This window comes from Eupeodes corollae, chromosome 2, assembly GCF_945859685.1.
Source record: "Eupeodes corollae chromosome 2, idEupCoro1.1, whole genome shotgun sequence".
Classification (NCBI taxonomy): Eukaryota; Metazoa; Arthropoda; class Insecta; order Diptera; family Syrphidae; genus Eupeodes; species Eupeodes corollae.
The window spans coordinates 122,981,512-123,002,053 of NC_079148.1; the positions used below are offsets into that span (position 1 = coordinate 122,981,512).

The 20,542-nt window shown below is 30.5% G+C and overlaps 1 protein-coding gene across 1 annotated transcript in view; it reads right to left on the reverse strand.

Moving 5' to 3' along the window:
- Positions 1-18,147, reverse strand: part of LOC129944716 (uncharacterized) — a 361,194-nt gene extending 343,047 nt beyond the window's left edge. Inside the window, exon 1 of the mRNA XM_056054351.1 lies at positions 16,600-18,147. The gene's annotated coding sequence lies outside the window, so the exon portion shown is untranslated. The remainder of the gene's footprint in view (positions 1-16,599) is intronic.
- Between the last annotated feature and the right edge of the window lie 2,395 nt (positions 18,148-20,542).

Sequence of the window (20,542 nt, forward strand, 5' to 3'; positions counted from 1 at the left end):
TTGAGTTACCGAGGCGGAACTCATCACCTGCGCACATTTGATTTATACATATTGACTTCCATAGAACTATTTATGGGAAGAATGAAGCCTTAAGTCCAATGAGCATTTTATGTAACTTAAACTGTTCATCGATAGATTTAAATTTAAATAAGGTGGGATTAAAATCATTGTTTAGATTCAGTGCTCCACTATCGAAAACGTCTTTATTTTTTAATTCATGTTAATGTTAATTATGTTTTGTATTTTGTGCGTGTGTTAGGCTTTAATTTTATCTAACTAACAACTAACACATGCACTTATGATGAGCCTCTTATCGTAGTTTCACGCCTGCTATAAGCTTACTAGTTTCTGAAAATTCTGAAGTGTAAAACTATGTAAGGTGATAACACCACAAGACATTAATACAAAACAGAAGGATAGAAGAGAAAGAACAACACACAGAAAAAAAACATGACAACAGCACGCAGTAGGTTTCAAGACGTTCTCCTATCTGTCTACTGTGATCGATAGGAATCGCAGCTTTATCAGTGACTAAGCCGTTGCCTAAACTATTATTTCTTGTTCATCAGATGAGAAATTCACAGAATAATTCTAAAATCCCAGTTCCATAATTGAAGACAGTGATCCTTAAATTTTTCTTTAACATAAATAACTTTAATAATAAAGGTTTAAAGGTCTGAAGGTGAGAAGTAATGTTTGTTTTTTGAAGAAAAAAACACCTTCTTTATTGATGCTCTTAGAGTACCTTCTCAATTTCTATTTTTGGCTTTTTATGTTAATCCCTCATACTACCTATCTACTTGTTTATAGAAAAATCTAATTATATCCTTTTTCGTGTAAAATTCACCATAACTGATAATGTCTGGCCATAAAATTTCAAATCTGTTTTACACTTCCCTTGAGTATAAAATTACGTTAAAAGGAAACTTTTGTTTATAATTAATTCCTCACTGATGCGCACCATGGTGGTTTAGTGTGGTCGGTGCTGTTGGTGGTGACGCTGGCAAAAGTTACAAGAATCTAAAGACTTTTTGTGTAGTTATATTGGATGAAAATGTAAAATTTTATTTCCAATTTTATTTGAACTCGTTCGTATATGCAGCTTTTTATAAATTACATTTTTGCAACTTTTCTCGTGTTTTTTTTTTTTTTTTTTTGGGAAAAAGCAAAGTTTTCGAAAATAAAATGTTTGTATGAAAATCATTAAATAAGAATATTTTTACAAGCCCAAATTAAACAAGGGCATATTCAGCACTGAAAATACATAGTATCAATTTTAGGAAGTTATCCCCAAACCAAGACTAGGCACAAAGAGGCATTTGCTAAATAAAATAAAAACGATCTCGCAAAAATCCGAAAAATGTGAGTCTCGTCTCGTATTTGTGTCTAACTAATGAGTTTTTTCTCGGTGTTGAAAAATGTCATTTGAAATCTTTTCAGCTTTTCAAGGGTAACATTTAAATTGTTTTTTATTGTTGACATACAATTTCAATAGGCGGTTTTCAAGTAAGACGTTCTACTTCAAAGAACACTCTATTTGAGTAGACACCTTTTGTAATTTTACATGTAAACCCTTAAAATGAAGCTGTAGATGCTTCAACATGAAACTTTTTAAAATTAAAATACTTTTCGACCATCGTGGAGCAACGTTTTCATTTTCTGTTGTTAATGGCATACATTCTTGTACTCATTTATTTTTGTTAGAAAATGCTTGTTTTTATATGATATTTAAATTTTTATTTCGATAAATAAATATTTAAAAAAAAAAGTATTTTATCATAAAACGTGGAAGGCTTTAACAGACCGCCACCGCTAGTCTCGGATAGTAACGTTTAATCTATTCTTAGATTGATAAAACCAGACCAAGGCAAAACCTAGGCTTTTTTCGTTTGATCGACAGTTCTAATGTTTGACACAGAAACAGTTTTAAAATTTGTTAAAAAACCCTTGCAATAAAATTCTGTGATTTGTTTCCAATGGAAACAATGACGCTTTTTTAAATATTATGATGTCTTAATAAATAGATGACTATTGATTTCGAAATAAAATTATACTACCCTTATTTTTTGTTTTTAAACAAAACAAGATCGATTACATTAAAATACCACATCTTTGCATGCAAAATGTGTTCAGTGAAAATTTGACAAATAATTAACGCAAGTGTAGCAATTTATGACAAGGCAATATTTGAAAGTTGGTGACTCTGTACATAGAATTTAAGGCACCGTATAGTTCTTAAGGAGAAAAAATTCTTCATTTCCCATTTTCCTAGAATTTCACTAAGACAATATTTTATGTTGGTGTAGCGACTTATTGTGAAAAAACAACAATTTTTTTTAACTTTAAAACGAAATTAAAGATAAGCTGGTGTGCAACCCAAAATACACATTGTTTCCCTTCAAAATATTATTTTTTGTTTGTAATATATCAAACTGTTTTTCAAGGAACTTTAAAAAGTATTGAAGTCTAAATTGTTTTTTCTTTACACTTCAGAATTTCAAAAAGTAGTTAGCTTATAGCAAGCTTCAAACTACGATCAGAGGCTCATAATAAGTGCTTGTGTTAGTTGTTAGTTAGATAATACAATTATAGCCTAACACACGCACAAAATACAAAACAAAATTAACATTAACATGAATTAATACAGAACAACAAAAGATAAAATAAAGACACTTGCTATAGTGTGGCACTGGTTCTAAACAATGATTTTAATCCCACCTTATTTAAATTTGAATCTATCGATGAACAGTTTAAGTTACATAAAATGCTCATTGGACTTAAGGCTTCATTCTTTCCATAAATAGTTCTATGGAAGTCAATGTGTATGAAATCAAAAGAACGTATAGGTGATGAGTTCCGCCTCGTTAACTCAAATGTACGCGAGAAAGCAAATAAGGTGCATACCTAAATTTCACCATTAATGAGTTGATGAAAAAATACTAAGACATTATTAACACGCCTTTGATGGAGAGATTGCATTTGAAGAAGTAGAATATGATGTTCATAGGGAGGCAGATCATAAGGATCTTTCCCAGGAAGACCCTTTAGGGCAAAGCAAATGAAATTATATTGAATTGAATTAATACGTTTTGTATAAATTTCGTAATAAGGAGTCTATACTTGCGATGCATATTCAAGATGAGGACGAATGTGGCAATGGTACAAAAAAAGACGTAACATTGAACTTCTTTGCCCAGCGTTTTATAAGACCAAGCATAGAACTTGACTTATTGACATCAAAATTAATGTGATGTGTAAACTCTAAGTTGGAACAGAAATGTACACCTAAATCTTTAAATGTGGAGCCGCGACAAAGTTTTTACTGTGTTATACAGTAGTCAAATACGTAATTTATTAGTTTTTAGTAAAAATTATCTTCTGGCATTTAAAAGGCTTGAGGGCAAGGCTATTTTCCCCACACTAAAATGTGGAACTATCAATATCAGATTGTAAAAGGATAGGATCATTGGTGGGCTTTATAATCTCAAAAATGTTCATGACATCAGCAAAAATGAGAACTTCACTTGATTGTAGACATGACGATACGTCGTTAATAGACAGAATGAACAGAAAAGTGCCAAGATTGCTTTCCTAAGGAACACCAGATTAAGCAACAAAAGGTTCAGAATGACAATTTCTAAATTTTACCTCGTAGAATCTGTTTTCAAGGTATGACTTAATCCAAGCTAAGAAAAATGGTGGAAAACCTAGAGCCTTAAGCTTAATTAAAATAATTCCGTATCTAAGTTGGTCAAAAGCTTTAGAAAAGTCAGTGCATACACATTCAACTTCTTTACCTTGTTCTAAAGCGTGTGAACATATGTTTGAGAATGTGAGGAGATTAGTAACGGTTGATCTTTTTTTTCACAAAACCATGTTGCTGTTCGCAAATGAGATTTTTACTAAAATATGCTACACTTTCACAAACAACTTCTTCAAATACTTTAGGAATGCAAGAAAGCTTTGCAATGGGCCTGTAGTTGCTTATATACGACTTGTTACCTTTCTTCAAAATTGGTGCTAGAAATGACTTCTTCCATATGCTGGGAAATTTGCCTGTTTTTAGAGAAAGTTTGAATAAGAAGGTAAGGGGTTCAACTAAACATTACTACACTTTTTTAGTACTATCGGGGGAATACCATCGGGACCGGCTGAGCAGTCATCATTCAACGCAGATAAAAGATCAAGGACCGTACTCTGTAGCACAGGGATGTGACTACAGCTAGTTTGCGAAAAGGAGTGAAGATTATGAAAATATACTTCATCAACTTCTTCAGGGCTATTAACAAATGACTTACGGAAATTTGTTGCGAAAGCGTTACACATATCAACAATTTTATCTAACGAAAGGTTCTTGTAAGTGAACATAAGTAAGAATTTTCGTCCAAAACCTATTTTGTATACATCAAAATAATTCTATTGCTACCAAATTGCAAAATAAAATATTTTAGTATAAACTGAAGGTTTTTTCTTACTTTTTTAATAAAATATTTTAAAACAATAAAAAGATTTTTAATTCTTTGTTATTGCCTTCCCTTGATGCAAACATTAATTCTTTTTTATGTGTTAAATTTAGTGTTTGAAAACTACCTGCCTTTTTGTCCCATTTAAGCCTTTAAATAATTTTGCTTCACTTAAATTGTTATGCAAATTATTGAGATCTTTTAACATTTGCATTTTTCAAAAACCTATCAATTAAAAACTATATAAAATTAGCTTAGCATCATCCATTTATCTAATTTTTCAAATTAAAGTGGAAATACCTAAATGCAGAACATGAAATTTATTTGCCTGAATTGCTTTATAATATCCGTTTAGTTGTTTTTTTTTTTGTTTTAAATTTAATCTCAAATTAAATGTGATGATTTTAGCCTAACCTAATATTTTCTAAGCCCATGTACGAATAATGGAGTATTGCAAAAATATTTCTAAAATTCAACCATCACACAAAATATCCTAATTTAATTCGAATTCCACATTAAATTCATCCGCACAAAATAAATGTAGGCCTGTTGAAAAATCAAAATGTAATTTCCATAATTAACGATTCAATTAATTTAAATCAACTTTAGGGCGGGTTTGGATTAAAATTTTGTTATATGCGCATATTTTTTGTTGTTTCTGTTCACTTTCATTTCAAAACATTAAATGCCAATTATTTGTCATTATAATCATCACAGTATATCCACAACTAAATTCATTACTCAAATTGTTCCATCTCCCCACATCTACACATTACATATAACATTTAGTTGAATTATAAGGGCTGGGTACAAAAGCCCTACAATACGATTAATAATTAATTTAATTGAAAATTAAATAAAATGGCTTATAACGGCAATCCAAAGGACTTATATATTTTGATAAAGGCAACATGATTATACAATTCTGGAAAAACACACGTCATCCATTTTCATCTCTTCTTTATATCATAACATGAAAATTAATTGTGAGGACATCGTTAATTAAATTTATTTCACTGAGTAGATTTTTATGACTTGTTTTTATGGGCACTTTGCCACACAGTGATAACCCAGCTGAAGTTCGCTCTCGAATGCTAATATCGTGACACTATTATTTGAATTAGCAAAATATAAAAATAAAGGAAGAAAACCATCTGCCACTGACATAGCAGCTCCTATCTCCGATCACCGGCGCCACCGTCGTGTTGCCACCCACAAGTTACGCCTATTCGTCCTGGCGACCGGACAGACATCAAAGGCCACGTTTTTAATGCTTTGAGGTGTCAACTTTTCTTTGTGCCAGATTTAAGTGGCCATAAAAATGAACACGGTTAACAATTTTTGTTTTTTTCTTTTTTTACAACCAGGACCAGGAGCTCTCGTTCAGAACATATAATATCCATATGACACACATTTCATCACCCTCGAAAGTCGTATATTGAGTTAAAAAAAAGGGACACCCTCCTCATGTATTTATAGGAAGGTACTGGTACACTTTGTCGTATTTATTTTATTGCCTGTTTTACGGGCCTGAAAATGTTTAAGTGGCCATTTGCGAGAACATTTGAGTTGAAATAAATCGAAAAACACCATAATATTGATCTATGGTGACGGGTGATGGTGGTGCAGCGGAGAGACTGATTGAGGAAACGTTTTTAACGCTTTTTGGATATGAAAACAAAAACAAAAATGAATAAAAATAAAGGTGGTACCCAAGCCGTACCTAGGTACAACCTACCTACATATACCAATATGTGCCCTACATAAAGCCTATATTTTGCTATACTGGGCAGTTTTTTTGTTTGATTATTTATAGAAGGACAATGACTGCCTTTGTTTGCCATAAATGATATCCATATACAAATACATATCGTACATTAATATTGAAGCAATCCATTATCGAGGGGTAGGCATATAGGTATTAGGTAAGGTAAAGCGTATAGTTCTCTACTTTAGGACGAGTATAGGTATGTAGGTAATATAAGATTGATGCCGTTTATTTAAGGCACGTGTAACAAGCTATAATGACACTTAATTGACACTTCTACTGGCTATAAATTGAGTTATTCATTACAAATGAACATAAACATCAGAGAATAACACAATTGAGTGTGTCTATTTAGTTGAGTGGGTATATAATTTGTTAATTTCCTTCATTTACGTATAGTTATCAAAATTTGGGGTTTAATTCGAAGAAAAGGCTCTCGAATTATAATATTGTGGTATTTTATTATACCTTATTCAAAATAATAACGGTTATTTTGAAAAACATTAAAAGTTATAGTGTAATGAACATGAATATTTTACAGCTTTAGTTTTCGAATTAGGGAAGTATAAAGTATCAATATAAACTTTACTTAGATAATTTGAGAGATTTGTTGTTAAATAATTAAGCAAATTAATTATATTCATTAAATAACACCTAAATGGTAGAGGAGAGTATAAATAATTATTAAATTGACATTCTTTAAAAATAAATAAAATATTTAATGTTTTGATTTGTATGCTAATGGTTTTGTGTTTAACTTTCTTCAAATTTGAATTTGTATCTTTTGATGAGGCCGTATTTTCAGTAGCTGTATGATTTTTTAAACTATCGTCTTCTGACATTTAAAAATTAAAAACTACTTCAACAACGCATTTCAATCGGAAATATTCATTTCAAAAATGGTGAAAATTGTGCAGTCATACCGAAATCTTGTGATGAACCATTAAAAGACGACTTTTTTCTTTGGAAATAAAGATAAGGTCTATTCCAACATTCCACAAATGATACAAGACATTGGTGAAGGAACTCGTCAATTTATCAAGGACATAATGTGCGACAGTTAAAAATAACTCTAATTGTTAAAAGATTGTTCATTATACATGAAGTTATACAAAAAATTAACCAATTTTAGCTGAGGTGTTAATAATTCACAATACTGATCTACGGCATAAATGGTTTCATGACCAGAAAGTTAAAGTTTTGTTGGCTCTTACTATAAACTGCCGGAAAGGGTTCAATATGTTGTTTTTAAGTGTAGCTAAGCAGATAAACTAATTTTTTTAAACATTTAATCAAAACAAATTATTGTAAGTTCAATAATTTATAAAATTGCAAAAGGATGAGACTTTGAAGGATAAGTTTATAATAAGCGAACAAAATATGGATTGCTCCTTTTGTTTTATTAACTTCCCATAGGGAGTTATTGTAATGGGTCCGATTTGTCAAATTGAAAATTTTGACATTTCTCGACGTTTCAAGGTCCCTAGAGTCGAAATGAAAGATTTTTAGAAAGATGTCTGTCCGTGAGAGTGTACGTACGTCCACGACGTTTTTTTCGTCGTTCATAGCTTAAGAACCAGAAGAGATATCGACTTTAAATACATTTTGTTATACAGATAATTAAGCAGAAAGATGCAAAAACGGATCTCAAAAAAATTGCGTGGGTTGGTTTTTAGCATAGCAGTTTCCAAAAAGGTGAAAATTTTGATTAACCCTAAATATCTTAAGAACCAAAAACGCTAGAGACTTGAATTAAATTTTATGTAATATATTGAAACGTGATAATAAAGAAATTTATTTAACGGTTTTTTTATAAATCAAAAAAACTGAAAAAAAAAAAAATGTTGTCAACTCCAAAATTTTACGACTAAAATATGATTTCATCTTCAAAAACAATTTTTTGCAACGAAGAATAATGTTTTTGACATCTGGTAAGATTTTAAGAAAAATTGAATTGACAGTTTTTTTATAAACAATAAAAATCTAAAAAAATAAAAAATTCTTACAAAAATAAAAATCTAAAAAAAAAGAGTTGGTAAAAATATATTTTCGACTCAATATCTTTTCAAAACTTTGAGATATTGGCTTTAATTTATATTTGTCTTTCAAAAAATTTTGTCGTCAACATTCAGTAAAATTTTGAAAAAAAACTAATTGACAGTTAATTTTACAAAAAATTAAAAAAAAAACAACACTAAAACTTGGTAAAAATTTACTTTCAACTCAAATAACTTTTCAAAAATTAAAAATATTGGCTTCAAACTTATTTTATTTCACAGAAAATATTGTTTTCGATATTCAGTAATTTTTATATAAAAATCCAACAGTCCGTTTTTTCATAAAAAATAAAATCTACAAAAAGTAGTACGCAAATTTGGTAAAAATTGATACGAGTACATATAGACAAACTTTTAAGCAAGACAAATCGACAGACGGGATGGGTGTGCGTCGAATCCCAGCCTCTTTTTTTTGTTAGATTTTTATCAAAAATTCACTGAATGTCGAAAACAATATTTAATGTGAGATAAAATAAGTTCGAAACCAATATTTTTAATTTTTGATAAGACATATGTGTCGAAAATAAATTTTTACGAACTTTAAGAAATGCTTTTTATTTTTTGTTAAGAAACTTTCAATATGATTTATCAAATCATTTTATCAAATGTTCAAACAATATTTCTCATAAGATAAAATTACATTCAAGCCAAATCTTAAAGTTTTGAAAAGATATTTAAGTCGAAATCAATGTTTACCTACTTTTGTTAATTATTCTTTAGGTCTTTAATTTTGTGTAAGAAACAGTCAATTCGATTTTTCTCAAAATTTTTTTCGAATAATGAAAACAATATTTCTTATAAGAAAAAATTAGTTAGCAGCTATTATCTCAAATTTTTTAAAAGATATTTGAGTCGAAAATCATTTTTTACCAACTTTTGTTAATTGTTTTTTAGATTTTTATTTTTTGTAAAAAAAACTGTCAATTCGATTTTTCTCAAAATTTTATCAGATGTCAAAAACATTATTCTTCGTTGCACAAAATTGTTTTGAAGATGAAATCATATTTAAGTAGTCTGTTGTTTTTTTTTCGAAAAATATACTTCTTTGATATCACGGTACAATATATTATATAAAATTTAATTCAAGTCTCTAGCGTTTTTGGTTCGTAAGATATTTAGGGCTGACCAAATTTTTCACAACTGCTTTGGTAAAAAAAACCACACACGCAATTTTCTTGAGATTCCTTTCTGCATCTTTCTGCCTTATTATCTGTGTAACAAAATTTATTTGAAGTCGATATCTCTTTTGGTACTTGAGCTATGGAAAACGAAAAAAACGTCGCGAACGTACGGACGTACGTACACACGCACGCATAGACATTTTTCTAAAAATCTTTTATTTCGACTCTATTGACCTTGAAACGTCGAGAAATATAAAACTTTTTAATTTGACAAATCAGACCCATTATAATAACTTCCTATGGGAAGTTAAAAATAGAATCTACAAAAAACAGTACGGGCATTTGGTAAAAATGATGTTCGGTTCTCGATACCACGTGAACAATAAAAGGTATTGACATCAAATTAGTTTCATTAATCCAATTTGTATTTGTTTATATAAAAATATACAAACTTTTAAAGAAATGCTACTAAAATTGGTTAACGACTTAAAACTCTCGTTAACAAAAATCTTCAAAATCGAACTATTTCATCATATGCAAAATATTGTTATAAATATTGAAATTTCTTAGAATAATTCAATTGACAACTTTTTTAACAAAACACGAAAACCTACAAACCTTTTAAACAGGATAAGTCGACAGACAGGATGGAAAGTTATCAGTGTGTGTCGCATCCTAACCCTTTTTTCATTTTAATTTTGCTCAAATAATTCTCTCTTTATTGAACTACATATGAATTTGGATATTTACTTAAAGTTAAAGTAATCATCAAAGTAAATTGCCAAATTGTTTAAAATAACCAAAACATCTTTAAAGCTCAGTTACTGATTGAAAGTCTTTTTGGACTTTGAACCAACAGCCAATATCAACGTTTCAAATTTAAACGGATATTCAATCTTTATTAACTGCAAAAGATTGTATGTTCTTCTATTTTCAAATGACCATTTAAATTTAATTATGGAAAACAAATTAATAAAAAGAGGCTGGGATTCGACCCACACTGATAACTTCCCATCTCGTCTGTCTAGTCTTACTTAAAAGTTTGTAGGTTTTCGTGTTGGGTTAAAAAAGGTATCAATTGAATAATTATTCTTACAAGTTTTAAAATTACCGACAATATTTTTCATATAAAGAAATAATTTGGTTTGAAAATTTAGTTTTGTTAAATAGATTTTTAGTCAAAAAAATTTGTTTAACAATTTTAGTAGCATTTTTTTTTAATTTGGGTACTATTTTTTATAAATTTTATTTTCATGTGAAAAACTGGACTGTTAGATTTTTATAAAAAAAAAAACTACTGAATATCGAAAACAATATTTTCTGTGAAATAAAAACAGTTTGAAGACAATATTTTTAATTTTTAAAAGCTTCTTAATTTTTTACCAATTATTAGCATTGCTTTTTTTTGTTAAGTTTTTATTATTTGTAAAAAAACTGTCAATTTGATTTATCTCAAAATTTTACCAAATGTTAAAAAACTTTATTTGACAAATTTTTTGTCATTGTTTTTGATTTATAAAAAAATCCGTTTAATGTCATTTTTTCAAAAAATATACTTGTTTGCTATCACGTTACAATTTATTATAAAATTTTTTATTCAAGCCTCTGGCGTTTTTGGTTCGTAACATACCCTTCTGGATCTTTCTTTAAAGTCGATATTACTTCTGGTTAATAAGCTATGGGCAACGAATAAAACGTCGTGAACGTACGTACACACGCACGCACAGACATCTTTCTAAAAATATTTTATTTCAACTGTAGGGACCTTGAAACGTGGAGAAATTTCAAACATTTTAATTTGAATCGGACCTATTATAATAACTTCCTATGGGAAGTTAAAAATATGTACTGATTAGTAAAAATTTTAGAGTATTTATGTCTCCGCAATACTGTTAGAAAATATTTCAAATTTAGCTAAATTTGGAAAAAAAGTTCTTAAAAAGTTGCTTCAGCTTAGTCAAATTCTAAGATGTGTTATAACCCTGTATTTTCTATTAGAGTAACAAACTTCTGAATCAAAATCTGTAGAGTGGATAAATGAAATTGGCATTCAAAATTGAATTTGCTCTTTTTTTAATGGTGATATCATAAAAAATGGGATTTAACTTGTTTATTATTATTATGAGTAATCGCCAAATTGAATTCCATCTTAGAGGACAAAACTATTTATCAATATAAAAAACTACCATTTTTGTTGAAGTTTGTAGGCCATTTATTTTGAAAATAACCTTAACTTGTTTTTCGAAACAATAAATCAATTATTTTAAATTGGACATGTTGCTCTTAATGAAATAATAATTTAAAAAAAGTATAAAGTGTTTCAAATGTGGAATAAAGGAAGCAAAGAAAATGATTTCTCTAGAGCATTATGTTCTGGTTTAATTCTTCTTGAAGGATTTTTTTGTTGAGGTTTGTATCATGATTTTTCTTTATTTATTTTGAATGAACCAAAAAAAAAACATAACTAACAGACCTATTCTGATATTCACGTGGATCGTTTATTCGATTCACCCATTCGATTCCCTGGCACACTGCCTTTCCATTCTGCTATCCATCGGGTGAACTACATTATCCCAAACCCATTTGACATTGAAATAAACAGATGTTCATGTACAAATTTAGGGAATATTGGATAAATTGTTTTAATTCATACAAAATTAGGTTTAATCAATCCACCTAAACAGAATAAGTTGTGTAATTTTTGGATGGGCAGTATTGGACTTTTTATTCCAATTGTAAGCAGAGGAATAAGATAATCCTCAAACAGAGAGCTTCGGAAAAATGTTAAAAAGTGTCTTCCTTCCCCAAAAAATATTAATATTCTTTTATTTATAAAACAAATATTCTAAATTTAGCAGTTAATAAGTTTTCACTTACATTTTGCTTACAAAAATTAACAAACCAAACATCAAATGAAAAATCCGCTGCATTTTATATGTGGATCTGAATTGTATAGAATGAATGCTTTCACGTGAATAGAAGAATACCGCGCAGTATTATCGACGTTACCGACATTTCACTTCGAATGAATAGCAGAATAATGATTAGTGAAAATTAAAGTAAAATCCCCCCCAATGAATAGCAGAATATGCTTGTAATACAAGTTGTTATTTTAAACCAAAATTGCTTTTTCAGAAAAAAAAAACTTAAGATACTTAAAGACCCAGGCAAACATCTTTTTATTGATTAAAACAAGCTCTGGATTTGAGAAAAAAATCTTGTTCTTTTTTTGTAGTTCCCGTAGCATGATGGTTAGTGCATTGGACTGTTATGCCAAAATGTCTTGGGTTCGATTCCTGCCTAAGTCATCTTAAGTTTCTTTCACGGGTACTGACTCTTGCGAGGACTTGACAAATCCTCCAAGAGTAATTCTCGTCATTAAAACTGCTTTCTCAAACTATCCGGTCGGACTCGGCTTAAATTTGTAGGTCCCCTCCATCCCTGAAAACTGTACCCGTTCACAGGAATGGTTGAGAATTTTAAGTTACTGGGCCCTAGTTCTCAACGGACTGTTGCCCCACCCAATTTATTTATGTTCTTTTTTAAGTATCATACTACTTTAAAGCTTGAAATTTCTTTTTATAAAAATATCAACTGTTTCTTTTAAAAAATAGTTGATACATTTTTAAAATGCAAATTTTTCTGCTGAAAGATTTTGTGAAAACAATTAATTTCTTAAATTCTTAATCGTGTAATAAGACGGTTAAAAAGTTCGAACAATTGCATTATATTTGAAGTTTAACTTTATAAAGTTCAAAAACATTTTGTATTAAGCTGAACCCCAAAAACTTCACTTAAGAAGTAATTGTTAGCATAAATTTGGACATTTCTCGACGTTACAAATTCCCTAGAATATAAATAAAAGGTTTTCAGAGAAGTGTTTGTAGTGATATGCGTCGATACGATTTTTAAAATTTTTTCGTCATCCATATCTGAAGAACCGTCAGAAATGTCGAATTCAAATAAATTTTGTTTTACGGCTAATAACCCGAAAAGATTCAGAAAGTACTTAAGAAAAATATTTAATATAGTAATTTGAAAAATTTTAACCCAAATTTCTCGAAATGATAACGCTTGCTGCTTCAATAAAATTCTATATCGTATCAATTCAATAAATAAATTTAAAAAACAAACTTACTTAAAATATCAACAATTATATCAACGAAAAATGTTTTCGAGAACTGGAAAAGTTTTAGAAAAATCAAAGTGACCGTATTTTTACAAAAAATAAAAACACACAAAAAAATACTACTTAAAGTTAGCAAAAATTGACCAAACTGATGTTTCGAAGTTGATAACTTTTATTTAAATTCAATTGATATCTTTTTTTTTAAGGAACACAAAAATTTACAAAAACAACAAAAAAAGTAATATGGTTTCAACTTAAGTACTTTGAGAAGACTTTGACTTTACGTTTTGTTGTTATTTTTATCAACCGTTCAAATTTTGAAAAAATCGACGGTTTTTTTAAATAATGCACCAAAAACAAAAATTTGAAAAAGAGATGCGACCCACACTGATAACTTTCCATTCCGTTCGTCGATTTGTCTTGTTTAACAAAATGTTTATAGCATTATTTTGTGGGAGATAAATAATTTCAAGGCAATACCTTTTCACACGAGATATTGAGAATTGAATGTCAATTTTTAAATTTTTATATTTTGCGTACTAGTTTTTATAGACCTTAATTCTTATGAAAACAACTAACTGTTGGATTTTTGTAAAAATATTACTCATTGCCAAACCCAATATTTGCTATAGCAAAAAGATTAGTTTTAAGCCAATATCTTTGATTTTAAAAAAACTACTTAAGTCGAAAGTCAATTTTACAAACTTTCAGTAATCCTTTTTTAAGGTTTCTATTTTTTGTAAAAAATACTGTCAATTCCATTTCTCTCAAAATGTTATCAGATGTCAAAAACGTTATTTTTGTTGCATACAATTTTTATATATAAGGGATAAAATCGTTTTTTTTTTTTTAAATATTCGAGGTGAGAAATATTTTTGTTTAAGTTTATTTAATTTATAAAAAAAACGATATTAGAAATTTAATTCAGTTTGCTTCCGTTACTGGTTCCTGTGGTTTTTCCATTAACCGAAGTTTTCACTTTTTTTAAATTGTTATAGTAAAAAAAACCACCCACTCAATTTTTTGGGATTTTTTCTAGCAAAATTTATTTGAAGTCGATATATCCACCGGTTTTTGAGATTTAGACTACGAAAAAAGCACGTACCCACAGACATCTCTCTAAAAATTTTGTAATTACAATCTAGGGACTTTGAAACGTTAAGAAATGTCAAAATGTTCAATTCGACAAATCGGACCGAATACAATAATTCCATTTGGGAAGTTTATAAAAACTCATATGCGCCTAACATGGATGATTTACAGTAATGCCAAAACCTTGAAAATGGCACTTTATATTTTGAACTGTCTTCTGTTGAGATATTCGAGATGTTGAACAAAATTTGGTTGGCACTATTTGGGTGACATTTTATTTTTTGGAATAACAAGACAATAATTATCATGTAATGGAAATGTGCCTAAAACTCACTTAAGTTAACCTAAATATTCTAAAACTTTCTTTACTATTTTTGGTAATATTTTCAGCTTTTACTTTTTGTAAAAAAAAACTCAACTTAATTTTTCAAAAATTTTTACCACGTCACATTTCGTAGTAAAAAATTATTCCGAAGGTTATATCATTTTTTTTTCTTAAAATCTTGGAACTAATTTTATTATTATTTAACATATAATGAAATTATTATTGAAGCTTACGAAATTCTTGACATAACTTTTTGGCTTAACGCAAATATTATCATTTGCTGAGAGTTACTTCCCGACATTTAGATTTTTTATGTATATGAAGAAAATTTACTTCAAGTCATTATCGGTACTAGTTCTAAAAAAATGTCCAATCTCGAACGTTTGTACGTGTACGAACTATGGATTCAAGGAACCTTGAAATGTCGAGAAATGTGAAAATGTTCAATCTGACAAACTATTAAAATAGCTTCTTATGGGAAGATAAAAATAAAATAACAGAGTTATTAAATTCAACAGTTGTCTGTCATTAAAACAACAAAGTCTTATTTTTGTATAAATTATTACTCTCACTGTGGTCATTCCAACAAAATATGCCTTCGCTAAAAAACGCAATATATTTCTTAATAAACTTTAACCATTACTTATAAATTGCTCCGGATTACCGTATTTCATCAAAGACAATGCTCTCCTTCATTTAACTAATTGAATTCCTTTGCCTTTTGAAAATAAAATAGGAATATACCTAAATACACTCTAATACTTTCAAACCTACGCAACAATATTATAAACGCTTTCAAACAAAAATAAATAATCTGTCAAAGCCTAGGAAAAATGGTTGGAATAAAACAACTAACCTAATTCCCAAATAAAACACTCAAAGGACATATACGAAATTGAATGGAGAAAAAGAAAAAACTGAAAAAAGTCTACAAAATACACTCCATAACATAGGTACACAAATCAACGCCTTAAAGAAGTTCTATATATACAAGTGAGATTTACCTACCTATATAGCTTCTGTTTTTGGAAGAGGCAGAGAAATACCAAACAAAGTTCTATAAGCCCAGACATTTCTAGTTTGTTGTATATATATGTGTATACCTACATTTATCATAAATACTTTTGGTATAGTATACCTATCGCTAGTCATAAGACTAACATACCTTCCAAACCTCTATAGATATTCTTATATTTGTACAACTCTGAACCTAATAATCATCAATCTTTTGGAAGAAAAATTGGCAAAAAATAAACCGTACTATGCCCCATGCTGTGTAGAAAGTACAGACCAAAACCATTATCTACCACTCCCCCTCTAAGCAGGAATAAGCTTAAATAAAGGTTCATATCTACTCCTACTATACCCACTAACCTAAACCTACCTACCAACCAAAAAAGAAACATTGAAAGAAATATAATTTATATAAGTCACATAAATTCCTTCAATTCCACAGGACAAAAGGAAATTCTTTTGCTTTTCTGAGTATTTTTTTTCTTTTTTTTACTTTTTCTTATTTTGTTTGTGTCTTTGTTTGTTTCATTATCCGATTCGACACACCAAACAAGGATCATATTATATAAAAGAAAAAATTAGCTTTAGACTAACTTGTATGAAGCATAAAGGAAGGTATGACCAACTCACCTTATGCTCTGCTCTTTGCCAATATCATGTTCTACACAAGCTCACTTTCCTTTATATGCGTCGTGTTCCGTTTTTTAGTTTAAATCCTTGAACATCAAATGCAGGTTAAGTTGCATGCATCCTTTTTATGTTTTTTTTTCTAAAGTATCGTTACTCGACCTTCACACGGTTTTTCGTAGAAAGGATACACATTGAATTAGCATAATCTACTAATTGAAGCCTTTTTGCATGCCGTTAATACAAAGTTCTAATTCCAGGAGGAATTTTTCTTTATCAACAGACACACGAGAAAAATCAAGCCTTCGTTCGTTAGCTGGGGGGCCTTGAAATAATTCATGAGATGGAGATCTCTATACAACATAATATGCCATCAAAGGGATCGGTGGTGGGTGGTGTGTGCGAACTAATATTCTATAGGTAGATACACGCAAAATTCCAATGCTTATTCACTCACATGTATACTCTTAGAAGGTGTTGTATAAACATACAAAAAGGACACAATTCTTCTAATAGGCACACTATACCACTTTATCGCAATTGTCCTGCCAGCCAAACGTCCACGAAACTAACCCGAAACCGAAGAAGAAAAATTATTATGCTGGAGTAAGTTAAACCACATAAAATGCCAGCTTACTTTCTCACCGCTTGTGTATATCCTTACAAAAGGACACGGAACCAACACTCCCGACTACCGGAGCACAAAAACGACAAAGTGACTTTTTACGACGAAGCCACTCACTATACAGTAAAGACCTTATACGACAACGACAATGAATGCTACGACTATACGATGTCGACGACGACGGATACGACAACAACGACGATGACGACGACAAGAACTAAAGGACGAAAAACTGTGACACAGATTTTGTTGTATTGTAAGAAGGATATCAGGCCAGGCAGGGCAGGATATAATAGGAAGAGTGGGTTTGTGGGTTGGTTTTGTTAAATTTTTCCCAAAGGTATGCAATTATAGCTGCTTTCTTTTTTGGCCAACAAAAGGACCTCACACCGGAGCAAAAAAAAATATATATATATTTTAAGCCAGAAACTCGATGATGGAGAGAAAAAAATATCGAAACAATTCCAAGGACAAACAGGATAAAATAAATATTTCAGCTATTCACAAGGATCAGCACTAAATTTCCCTTTTTTCTTTTTTTTTTCTTTGGTTATTGGTAGCAGCGTGTGGTAAGAATTTTTTTTTTGGATCCTTATTGAAAAAATACTTTTTAAACTCTTTGCTAGAACTGGCCGGCCATAAGAACTCGCACCACAAGAGATCAGGTAAACTCTTCACCGCCGACGACGAGGTTAAAATTAAAACGATATTTTAGCTATACTCAAGTCGCAAGTAAAGTTATCTACAGGCCACTTAATTATTATCAAAATTTTTGTGGTTGAGTTGGGGCAGAATATTCAAAGACTAATCTGACTTTTTGGTTGTTGGAAAAACATGCGACGCTAAAATAATACCGTCCGTCTGTTTAACGGTTACGAAATAGACTGACTTTTGAACTCACCTTGCAGAGTAGTAGTAGACATTTTTGTTGGTTTCTTTTAGGGAGGGGTGGGTTTGCCTTTGCCAGTTTTGTATTGGGAACTGGGTTGTTTTGTCCTAGGTTATATTTTGGTGGTTATGTCAAAGTTTGTAGGTACTTGGTTGGGATAAATGTGTTAAAGCTTTTAAGGCATTTTGAGTGAAAACTTGAGTGTGTGGTGAATTTTTGATGGCGCATGATTTTGCTTCCGAGTGGAAGAGATGTTAAGGCAGACAGAGTAGTAGAGAGGAAAACATCGCCAGAGAATAAAAGATAGAATTTACTCTTAAGCCGCGAACTACCTGATCCGAAATTTGTGAGGAAATTTCTGCATATTCGAAACAGTTGGTGTATAGTAACTTCCTTGAACTTGAGACGGTTGGTTGTGTCGCTGGTGGGGGTTTAATTAAGTCTTGTTTTTTTTTGATAATCAATTTTGTAAGGGTTACCGATAAAAGAAAAACACACAAATTACCCTCTTCGATACCAGTTACCCACTTTATTGAAATACGTCTGGAAAGATTGTTGCTTCTTTATGCAAATAATTCTATGAAATAATTTTAGTTTCTAAATAAAACAATAGTGTTTATTACAATGCGAGAATAAAACATTTACAACTGCTCAAATATTTTTTCAGACAGTAACGAATTAATACTGAAATAACAGTACCCGTGGTTGATGGTTAGTGCGTTGGACTGTCATACCACAGGTAATGGGTTCAAACCCTGCCAGTGCCATCTAAAGGTTTTAGGTTTAAAGGTACTGCCTATTGCGAGGAATTGACAAATCCTCCAAGAGTTATTCTTGTCATGTAAAGTGCTTTCTCAAATTAGCCGTTCTGAATCGGCTTTAACCTGAAGGTCCCCTCCATTACTGATAATATTACTCACACACAGGAATGGTTGAGAGTTGTAAGTCACTAGGCCCTAGTTATCAACGGACTGTGTCGCCAAATAATTTATTTTATTTTTTAATACTGAAATAATCAAATTGGACCATTTTGATTAATAGACATATTCCCACAAAATGCATAATATCTTCACGAGTATTCAGATTAAACATACTACATTGGTTTGGGAGATCTGGGCGGTGGGGTATACAGTTTAAGGGTAGTAACTCTCCTTGTGTTTTAAAAATGGTAGATATTTTATTAACACTCTCGTTATTTCCGAAATAACTTATCTTGCTGAGATCGTGCTCGAGCTTGGGATAATATATTCTGTATATTGAAGATTGTGCTTCTTCGATAAATGATTTGTGCATACTTTCATCGAGAACTCTGATTTCATTTGATGAAAGTTAAACGCTTCTAGATTGAGCGGACATCTGGTCTTCTCAGCCAATTCCTTCCACTTTTCAAAACATGACGGTTTTTTTTTCAAAGGGACAGGTTGCTACTGTTTTAGGAAGCCGAGATACATTCATGTTAAGCACTTTAAGGATGTAGTTGAAATGTAGTTTCAGTGTTGTGATGTATATTGGTGGAAGTCCAGTTTCAATATGTACATATAAGTGGGCGGGTGTAGTACTCGTTTGAGAAAAAATAGCATGTAAGCAGTTGTTCGACAGTCTCATATTGAAGGCATCCCCAAACCTGGGCTGTATACAACATAATTGATCGATCAGTAGCCTTAAATATCTGGTATTTTGCACGTAGACCAATATTTGTATTTTTCATGCAGCTGAACCAAGTAGATTTGATAGCATTTTAGTTTTTCTCCTAAATGAAACTTCATGCTATTTTGTGGCGTCATTATCAAAGAAAGGTATTTGTAGTTGTCTACTATTTCTACAGGAACCCCATCAAGTTTCTAATTAAAATTAACACTCCGAAGTCCCTTAATACTACCAAACACCATTATCTGAGATTTTGCACGATTTACAATCAGGTTCCATCTTTTGCAGTACTCTTCTAATTTGGTAATTGTCATCTGAAGTTTTATGGGATTGTCGGCTAACATCACAATGTCATCAGCGTACAACAGGACTTTGATTAGACTGCCTCGTATATAACCCACCTTTTAAATAACAAACTATATCATCAAGGAAGAGGGAGAACAGTAGTGTGCTCAAAAAACATCCATGTCTCAATCCCATAGGAGTCAAAAAACTTTTCGACATCGAGGTCCCGTCCCAAACTTTTGCTGAGCAATTTGTATAATTTTTTTTAGTGTTTTCCACATTTTAAATCGTAGACCAAATACCGATAGTTTATAAAACATTAAATCTCTATCAACACTGTCAAATGCGAATTTAAAGTCTTTAAAATTAGCATACACTTTTTTACTCTGAGTGCGTTTGATATCGACAATAGTACTTAGTGTAAAAATTTGAATATCCTTGACGAAAGCCAGCTCGAAATTCACTTAGTATCTGATGGTACTCAACCCAATACAAAATAC